Source organism: Drosophila sulfurigaster, chromosome 2R (genome assembly GCF_023558435.1).
Source record: "Drosophila sulfurigaster albostrigata strain 15112-1811.04 chromosome 2R, ASM2355843v2, whole genome shotgun sequence".
NCBI lineage: Eukaryota > Metazoa > Arthropoda > Insecta > Diptera > Drosophilidae > Drosophila > Drosophila sulfurigaster.
Window position 1 is genome coordinate 2,233,174 of NC_084882.1, and position 10,659 is coordinate 2,243,832.

At 46.0% G+C, this 10,659-nt stretch overlaps 1 pseudogene; it reads left to right on the top strand.

Moving 5' to 3' along the window:
* Nucleotides 1-450: 450 nt before the first annotated feature.
* Nucleotides 451-6,370, top strand: LOC133836631 (uncharacterized; annotated as a pseudogene).
* Nucleotides 6,371-10,659: the final 4,289 nt, after the last annotated feature.

Below are 10,659 nucleotides of genomic sequence, written 5' to 3' on the forward strand. Positions count from 1 at the left end.
ACATATACACTCCGTATATGTTCCTCATATATTGATACTCTTCAATATATTCAAGTCCATTGGTGCATATAATATATATATATTATCACATACATACACGTACACTTCCGTACACGTTACATATACACTCCGTATATGCTCCTTATACATTGAAATTATATATATACCAATCCATTATTACACATCCAAATATATTATCCATTTCCGTATATGTATATAAACAGCAGCAATCACACCGAGTAATAAAGATTCACGCTGCTGTTTGTGTTTTACTTAAACATTTTTGTTTTTTCCAACAGCGATTTTGTTCCTCGTCTGTTTTCTTGTGTCGGCTTTGCTCACTATCCTGTGACAGCCGAAGTTCTTTTCCATTTGTGCTTGCTTTCGGCTGTCCGCTTTACCGTGAGTCTTTGTTGAGAAAAGACTCTAAAGTGACTGCTGAAGCATAGTATGTCCAAGAGCCAAAAGAGCGAAAAGGACTCAAAACACTCGTTAAAGCTTCCGACTACATCTCGTCGCCTGTCGTCCGTTTCGCCCGCTCCTTCGGGGTCCAAATCCGCCACACCTGCCGCTCAACTCCGAGTAAAGGTCGATCGTCCGTCGCCGTCTGCTTCTGCAAAGACTCCGCTGTTGCGTACATCTTCGACTGCTCTACGTAGTCAGGCAACTACCCGTTCCGTCCAAGCTAAATTTAGCAAAACCCGTGCGATGGCTCTCAGCAACTTCGTCAGTGTCTCCGACAAACTGGTGCACTTTGAGAGTCGGGTCAGAGGGCCGGCAGCCGAAGACGACAATGTACACACGTACGAGATCCGTCGTGACCGGCTGCAAGCCCTCTGGGACAATGTCGAAGCCGCCTATTCCACATGCGCTGATGCACTGCATCAAGACGGCGACAGTGAAGGCACACAGGCTATGGAGGCGAAATACGATCACTGCTATGCAGTGTATGAGCGGTGTCTCGCCCATGTTAAGGGGCAAATTACCCAAATTTCCGGGTCCACCAGGAGAGAAGCATCCCTTCCTCCTGTATACTCCAGTGGCTGCCGGCTCCCTCCAGTCGACACCGAAGTTTTCCGTGGGGATTATTTGCGGTGGCCGACCTTCCGTGACCTTTTCACGGCCATCTATGTCAACAATCCAAGGTTGACTCCGGTTGAGAACTTTTCCATTTGAATTCGAAGACCGCAGATGAGGCCAATGAAATAGTAGCCAAATTTCCGCTGACGAACGATGGTTTCGCGTCGGCTTGGGGTGCTCTCTGCGAACGTTTTGAGAACAAGCGCTTGTTAATAACAAGCCAGTTGAAAATCCTGTTTAACCTGTCCACGGTTATTCAAGAGTCGGGAGCAGCTATCAAGGAGCTGCAGAGCACGATTCAGCGTTGCTTGACCGCTCTTGAGCATTCAGACATTTCCGTCTGTAGCCCGTTCGCAGATTGCATCCTCGTTTTCCTCTGCTCGTCCAAACTCCCCAAGCTCACACTCTCGTTATGGGAGCAATCGTTGGTGGACAAAGCGAAAATTCCCGCATGGCAGGATATGAGCACGTTCCTCAATGAGCGCTACCGTACGCTCGAAGCGATTGAGGACGTGAAACAGACTGCCAACTCACAGATCGTGACTGCAGGACCATCCCGTCCGCAGAATTCCAAGCGAGTCAACTCCTTTGAGGCCCGAGTCACTCCGAAAGGCAAATCGTGTGACTTGTGCTCAAAGGAGAACCACCCTGTCCGGGTGTGTCCGCGTTTTTAGCAAATGTCGGTCAACGAGAGAATGACATACATCAAACAGAAAAGTCTCTGTTTAAACTGTTTCGCAAGAGGTCACCAACTCCGAGAGTGTACGAGTGCGCACAATTGCTTTACATGCAAAGGGCGGCACAACACTCTTCTCCATCTTCTCCAGCGCTACTTGATTCCGGGTCCGAAGCGACCTTCATTTCTGAGCGTTTGTTCCAAAGCATTAAGTTGCCTTTCCAGTCCGTGCGAGCCCAGGTATCCGGGCTAAATCACGCAGTTGCGGCCCAATCGCAGAAGTTATGTCACTTCAGCATTGGTTCTCCGACGAAGCCGAGGCTCCATATCGAGACTTCGGCATTCGTAATTCCACAGTTGGCAGGCAAACTGCCCTCCTTCGATATGCCGCGAACTTTCCTAAAGGATCTACCAGCGATAGAACTGGCAGATCCACACTTCTACAAGAGGGCTCAGATCGATATTCTAATTGGCGCGGATATCCTTCCGTCGGTCATCTTGAGCGGCTCCCGGCCAAACATTTGTGACTCACTCCTTGGGCAGGAAACCGTGTTTGGCTGGATTCTTACCGGCCCCGTCTCCCAGAGTATGCCGACAACTGTTTCTGCGTTTTCGACAAGAGTCGCCCTCCAAGCAGAAGAACAGCTCGACAGCCTACTTTCCAAATTTTGGGAGGTGGAGGATATTCCAGCGAAGCTGATAAAGGAGTCAGACTTCGTTTGCGAAGAAAACTTCGTTAAGACTACTTCTCGTAGCAAATGTGGCAGATATCGGGTGACTCTTCCATTCCGGAAGCCCGATGGCATTGAACTGGGTCATTTCATATCTATAGCGCTGGCTCAATTCCTCAAGAACGAGAATCGTTTGTCAAGAAACGATTCTCTAAAGGAACAGTACAATGCCGTTCTCCAGGAGTACGTGGACTTGGGTCATATGACACCCATTTCGCCTCAGGCGATTGTCACGACTCCTAATTTCTACCTGCCTCACCACGCCGTGTTCAAACCAGATAGCACCACAACGAAGGTGCGGGTCGTTTTCAACGCATCTTGTCCATCCTCGAATGGCAAGAGTCTGAATGATATCCTTCATTCAGGGCCCATTCTCCAATCGGATCTCACGTTGCAGATCCTCAGATGGCGATACTATCGATATGTGTTCAATGCGGACATAACGAAGATGTATCGCCAAATCCTCATGGACTCGAAGCACACACCGTTCCAACGAATTCTGTTTCGTGCGTCGGACGGTGAGCTCCGTGACTTCGAGTTGAACACAGTGACATTCGGTGTCAACTGTGCGCCTTTCCTGGCCTTACGAGTTCTCCAGCTACTCGCTGAAGATATACGCTTGGAGTATCCTCTCGCAAGCCGAGTCATTTCCAACAACATGTACGTGGACGACGTCCTAGCGAGGACACACACAAGAGAAGAGGACATCCGGACCATTGCGGAAGTGTGTGCAGCCCTGGACAGCGCTGGCTTCCCGCTAAGGAAGTGGACGTCGAACCATAAGAGCGTGCTGAAGGACATTCCAAAGGACCATCTACTTCGAGAAGATTTCCTCGAACTCGAAGACTCCAGTACGGCGTAAACTCTGGGCATCAGGTGGCAAGCTCACGATGACGAGTTCTTCTTCATGCCACCAGAAGTTGCCCATCAGGACTCCTACACGAAGAGGGAAGTGCTCTCGCAAATCGCTAAGCTTTTCGACCCAGCCGGGTGGCTGGCCCCTTTCGTTATCCGAGCCAAGATCTTCATGCAGGAGATCTGGCTGAGAACGCTCGAATGGGACGAGCATCTACCCACGGATCTTTCACTCCAATGGAAGGAGTACCTCCAGAGCTATCCTGCTCTGGGAAAGATCCGGATTCCAAGATGGGTCCAATTCCAGACACGGGTGAAGCTCCAGTACCACGGATTCTGTGATGCATCAGAAAGGGCGTACGGAGCAGCGATCTATGTACGTGTGGAGACGGCAAACAAGGTTTCCACACATCTCCTTACTCCGAAGACAAAGGTGGCTCCTGTCAAGTCTCTCTCAGTGCCACGTCTGGAGCTTTGTGGCGCAGTCCTGTTGGCTGAGTTATCTGCAGCCCTCCTCCTGAATCTGCCAGCAGAAAGTTTCCAGACTTTCTTTTGGACTGATTCAACAATTGTTCTCGCCTGGTTGAACAAGCCACCCTGCAGATGGACAACCTTTGTGGCCAATCGCGTGGCCAAGATCGTCCAAGCCAGCGACGCCAAGAACTGGTCGCATGTGCGATCCGAGCACAATCCGGCAGATCTCGCAAGCCGAGGTGTCCTGCCACAAGAATTGATGTGTAATCCTTTGTGGTGGCATGGACCAGAGTGGCTTCATCTCCCGTCGGATCAATGGCCAACATCTCCAAGTCCCATTCCGGAGACTCTGCTGGAGCAACGGATGAAGTGCAACGTCGCTAAGTTACCTCCTACTCCTGACTTCCTAAATAAGTTTTCTGAGTTTGGCAAGGCATTGCGCACGTCCGCCTATGTCCTCAGATTCATCGATAGGAGTCGGAAATTGGCAGTTCCAAGCTCTACCGTGGTCCAGGCGGATGAGCTGTCACGGATCCAAGAGCGGCTAATCGTCATGGCTGAACGACACACTTTTCCACAAGAATACCAATGTCTGCAGTCCAAGCAGCAGGTTCCTTCCTCAAGTTCAATCCGAAACTTGAACCCTTTCCTCGATGGCAAGGGGATTCTACGGGCCTCTGGGCGTCTGAGGGCGTCCCACTCGCTGCGTTACGATGAGAGTCATCCAATCATCATCTCGTATTCCTCGTCCTTTGCACGACTACTGGTTCGTTTCACCCATCGTATATCCTTACATGGGGGTAACCAAGTCGTCATGCGGCTGATCCGTTCCAGATTCTGGATTCCAAAATTGAAGGTCCTCGTTAAATCCACCATCAACTCCTGCAAGGTTTGCGTCATCTACAAGAAGAGATTGCAGACCCAAATGATGGGGGACTTGCCCAAGGAAAGGGCGTCCTACTCGAGACCTTTCACGCACACTGGAGTCGACTTCGCCGGCCCATTCGAAATAAAGAATTACACTGGCCGAGCCTGCCTCATCACCAAAGGATATGTCTGCGTCTTCGTGTGCTTCAGCACGAAGGCGATCCACTTGGAGGCAACATCGGATCTCACGACGGAGAAATTCCTGGCCGCATTCTCCCGTTTCATCGCACGGCGCCGGTGTCCATAGCAAATGTACTCGGACAACGGGAAAACCTTCGTTGGAGCTGACAAGGTGATCTCCAACGACTTCTTGGAAGCGACGAGCGGGTGCATCATCGCACAACACGCCCACAAGAGCCTATCCTGGCACTTCAACCCGCCGGGCGCCCCGCATATGGGTGGATTATGGGAAGCCGGCGTAAAGAGTTTTAAGGCACTCTTTTACAAGGCGACATCCACCTCGAAATATACGTTCGAAGAGTTGTCCACTCTTCTCGCTAAGATCGAAGCCTGCCTGAATTCGAGGCCGATTTCCCCTATGTCCGAGGATCCGTCGGACTTACTAGCGCTCACTCCTGGCCATTTTCTCATAGGTGGCCCTCTTATTTCGGTGTTGGAACCACCAATTAATCAACCGGCCACCTCCATCCTCAATCGATGGCAGCGACTGAAGGCTCTTCACCAACAATTTTGTGTCCGTTGGAAAGATGAGTACCTGAAGAAGCTGCACAAACGGACGAAATGGCTATCCCCTACCCGGAACCTTCGGATCGGTGACATGGTCGTCATAAAGGAAGACAACCTCCCCTGTAACGAGTGGCGCCTAGGACGGGTGCTGACGACGTGTCCAGGCACCGACGCCAAGGTCCGAGTGGTAGATGTGCTCACGGCGCGGGGTACCATCCGAAGACACGTTGCCAAACTTATTCTACTCCCGATGGACAGCAAGACTGACCCCTCCACGTCAGAAGGACTGAAGGACGAATAACATCCTATCCTGTACTCTTATTCGTCGTCCTGTGTTGTCCTATGCTGTCCTGTTCCGTGTGTCATTGACACTGCAAAGAGGCTATTACAATAATCGTTTGTTTCTTTTTTTTCATTTTATGTAGTATGCCATCACACACATCCACCCACCAGAACCGCCCCGCTGGCACCAACTCGTTCCGGTGTCGCGTGTGTCGTGGGATCCACCCACTCCGGAAGTGTCAGCGATTCCTGAGGCTGACAGCGGAGAAACGGTTGAGAGCAGTACTCATCAACAAGTACTGCTCTAACTGTCTGGCCCACCAACACTCCGGGCAATCCTGCCTACCGGCTATCCGTCACCCGCGTTGGTACGGAAGGCGTCTGCACGGCGATCATCCGAAAGGTGCTGCTGCAGGTGGACTCGCAACTCTGCAGCCGCACCCCTCTCCGACCCGTCGATGGCGAGAACTTGGAGCAATTCCGCAGCATCACGCTCGCCGACGAACGCTGGTTCCAGCCATCGATGGTGTCCCTGGTGCTCGGCACTGATGTGTATCCTCACATCATCCTACCTGGCCTCCTGCCGAGCACCAACGGTTTGCCAATGGCCCAGAATTCCACCTTGTGTTGGATTCTGTCCGGTCCATTTGGACAATGATACCGTTTTGCAACTCATTGCAAGGGGGGGAGGTTGTTGATGCCAGATGACTGCAGGTGTGACCACTCAGGCCAGCTGACAGTGTGGTCGCGATCGAAAGTTATCGATAGCGACAAAGCTAGTATACTGTGCGTGTGACCGTGTCATACGCACAGACAAACTGTTCTTGGTTTTCCTCTGAAGATGGTCACCCTGCCCCTTTTAGTGCTTTTTTCCTACTCCGCTTCTTCTTTTGTTCAAATTTTCTTCTACGCACACAACACATGTACTTTTTTCAAGTGAAAATAAAATACCACAAAGTTCAAGTTTATAGTAATTAAAAAGTGAAAGTGTTATTATTTCATCAAGCGTCGCCCCCCTACGCACCTGGTATGTAGCTCTCGGTTCAAACACACCACGTCTACCGCCCAGCGTGACCGAATTTTGTATTTTAAATACTAAAATACTAAGAAACCCTTTGTAGTACTTGGGTATTTTCTCAACATCGCAATGCTACCATCTCTACTAATCGTTTCCAAAAAAAATAACTCAAATGTATAAACAATAAATTTACAATGCTTGGTTGAAGGATCTCCAATTTAAACACTGCATTAAAAAAGATTTGACAAACTTACATCAATCTGAAAAATGTTGTTTTGAGTATGACGTCCCAAATAAGTATCTTACAAAGATTGATACAACGGGAAAGTAGTTAAGTTTCGAGTTAAGTTGCCTTCCTGGCTATAAATGATCACCAAGATTATTATGATTTCGCCAAAGAAGTGGCCAAAATCTTAGCTTTTGGTGTCAAAGCTGCATCTACTGCATCTAAGCTGTTTAATGGTTCATCAGTACGAAACGCTAGCTACACTATTGTTTACAACGAATTTAAAAATAACGTCGACACTATAGCCTAATTAACTCCTACGTGTTTTACCACGCGTAAATTATCACTAGACATGGATTTTCTCAAAGGTACTTCGTCAAACAAAGAACCTATCAATAATCAGGTCACTCTTAAAAGAAAAACTCGACCTCAAAAAAAGAAGATTTGAAATCTTCTACTCTGAAAAAGAAAGCTTCCAAAGCATCATACATATTGAACTGCACCACACGTCCACTCACTGCAATCTAGAAGGGAATGACCTAGTTGAGCAGCCGCGGGAAATGCCAAGCTGGAAGGCACACTCATTCAAACGACGTACACCTTAAATGCTTTTACACATCTATACAATCACATTTGACTAGACTGGGAAATTGAATACATCTCTTTTTGCTAGCCTTTGTCTCTGGCTACTGCCGAGTTTTTCCATCCGCTGCCATCAGATCCGGTTCAGATCTAACCGCCGCAACTTAAGTCGGCTAGAAATCAACAAAATTAACAGAATACTCAGCGGACACTGATTTGACAAATATCGTTACACAAGATGCGAATACATATTGATAAATCGGGGACTGTAACACAAAGAAGACATGTCGCATATTATTTTAAATTGCCACAGATACTGCGCAATCCGCAGAAACTTCCCAATTCTGCTGAAGTATAACGATATAATCAGTCCTTCGGTCACGAGCCGAAAGAGGACTACAACCCGATAACGCGATTCATTCGAACTTCTAATATTGACTATGTTACGGACTGTTCTCCCTGGGGCGGGGTCTGATCTGTTCATTTTGGGGTTGATGGGCGTGTGTCACTCTTACGTATGTAGTAGAGAGTTTGCAACGTTTTATCGTAGCCTGGTGGCAACTACGAATAAATCCTGTGATAGAATTGTGATATTAGGTTAGCATTGTTGTATAAGTAGTTTCTCTTTGTTGTTTAGGTTTACTATTTGTTCCGTCTCATTTTAAGTGGCGCTGGATGTGTGCTGGCCAGCATAGGCGACAGGTGACCCAGATTGATACAGGATCGATTCTGCGCCGCAAAATAGATTTCAGGTAGCGCTCCTTAGATGCCATCCATCACAAGTGTGATGAATAGAGCATCTGATCAGTGTTTAAGTGATGTTCCATAGTTTGAATTGTGCGTAGTAAAGCGTTGGTTAGGACATAGTGTGAAGTTTTTCTCTCCCTTCCGTTTCTTAATGTAAAGGAAAAAAGAAAATTGTTGTTGTCGTTAGTTGTTTGAGTTATTTATTTATTTATTAGGGTACGTATGGTATTTATTTATTTATTATAGGAGTTTTTATACCCGCTACCCATAGGGTGGAAGGGTATTATAACCTTGTAACTTGTAGAAGGAGGCATCTCCGACCCTATAAAGTATATACAGTGGATCGCTGCTTATTTCGTGCAGTCGCAAACTGAAAGTTTGAACCTTCACTGCTACTAAACCATCAAAGATATTTCAAAAATTTAAATGAAGGTTGGTACAGCAGAATTTGTAGATTTGAAATTAATAAGAAAAATTTTCTTAATTACAAAAAAAAAATGTATTTTAAAAAAAAATTTTTTTGGGCTTTTTTTATGCCGCAGCTTATTTCGTGCAGACATTTTATATAGACGAAATTCTAACTTTTTTGACTAGAATATTAGGTTTTCACGCCAGATTTGGTATTTTTGGTAGTTAAACTAAAAGATTTAATGAGTATTTTGAAATTTGAGACATTGAAATACGAAAATTTTGGGGAATTACAAACAAGGCACCTCGAACAACTATTAAACAACGAGAATTAGTTCTCAAATATTTTAAAGATGGGAACAGCCAGCGTGCTATTGCGGAGAAGGTTTCACTAAGCTTTAGCACTGTACAATATATGATTTAGCGCTTTATTCGTGAAAATCAGGTGGAAAATAAAGGTCAAAATACACCAAATAAAATTTTTTGCGAACAAGAGGAGCGTCTCATAGTAAGAAAAGTTCAAGCTATCGCCTCCAAAATTGGCTGTGGAGATAGAGGATGAAATGGGCAAGAAGTGTAGCCCGGATTCAGTTAGCCGGGTCCTGCACGAACACAACTTTAATGGTCGAGTAGTTCGAAAAAAATAATTTATTAACAAGAAAAATCGGGACTACCGCTTACATCTCGCTCGGGAACATATCCGTCATCCGATTTCCTTTTGGGAAGACGTCATCTTTGAGAGGAATCAAAATCTAACATATGCGGCTCGGATGGGCGTCAATATGTTTGGCGGAGACCAAATACCGAGCTAGACCCCAAACACCTAAAACCAACAGTTAAGCATGGCGGGGGTCACGTTATGGTTTGGGCCTGTATTTCGGCCTCTGGAGTCGGTAGCCTGTTTTTATTGATAGTATAATGGACACCAATCAATATCTTTCAATATTAAAGGAAAACCTTCTCCAAAGTGCCGAGAATGTGAGCATACGCGATTGTTTTCGGTTCTACCAGGACAACGACCCAAAGCATAAGGCTGGAATTGTGAAGACCTGGCTCGTCTGGAACTGTCCACACTTTCTGCAAGCACCAGCACAAGTACCAGATTTATATGTGATAAAAAATCTATTGCAAATTTTTGACTTGGCTATTCGGAAATGACAGATTTCGATTAAAAACGATTTAAAATCTGCTTTACTTGAAGAATGGCAAAAAATTCCAGTCGAAACGACCAAAAAATTGGTATCGTCAATGGAAGCCCATCTGAAGGCTGTCCTAAAGCAGAGAGCAGGCAACACAAAATATTAGGCTAATTTTTCGAATTTTTAAATAGAAATTCTTGAAGTGCACGAAATAAGCTGCGGCATAAAAAACGCCCAACATTTTTTTTTTATCTCAATGTTTTACTTTTGTAATTAAGAAATTTTTTCTTTTTAATTTCAAATCTACAAATTCTGCTGTACCAACCTTCATTTAAATTTTTTAAATATCTTTAGTGGTTTAGTAGCAGTGGAGGTTCAAACTTTCAGTTTGCGACTGCACGAAATTAGCTGCGATCCACTGATATATTCTTGATCAGCGTCAACAGCCGAGACGATCTAGCCATGTCCCTCTGTCCGACTGTGTGTGTCTGTCCGTCTGTCCGTATGAACACATAGATCTCAGAGACTATAAGAGATAGAGCTATAATTTTTTTTCGACAGCATTTGTTATGTTTGCAGGCAGGTCACGTTTGTTTCAAATTTTTGCCACGCCCACTTCCGCCCCCGCAAATCACTAATAACAAGAGTAATATTAAAGCTAGACGAATTTTGGTTTTTTTTCAATAATAACAATGGTATTTGTGATTCCTGAAAATTCGGTTGCTATCAGATAAAAATTGTTTAATTGTATTGTATGTATGCGTATACATACATACATGCTCGCGTATATTAGTATCTCTATGCATAGAGGCTTCATAAGAAATGCG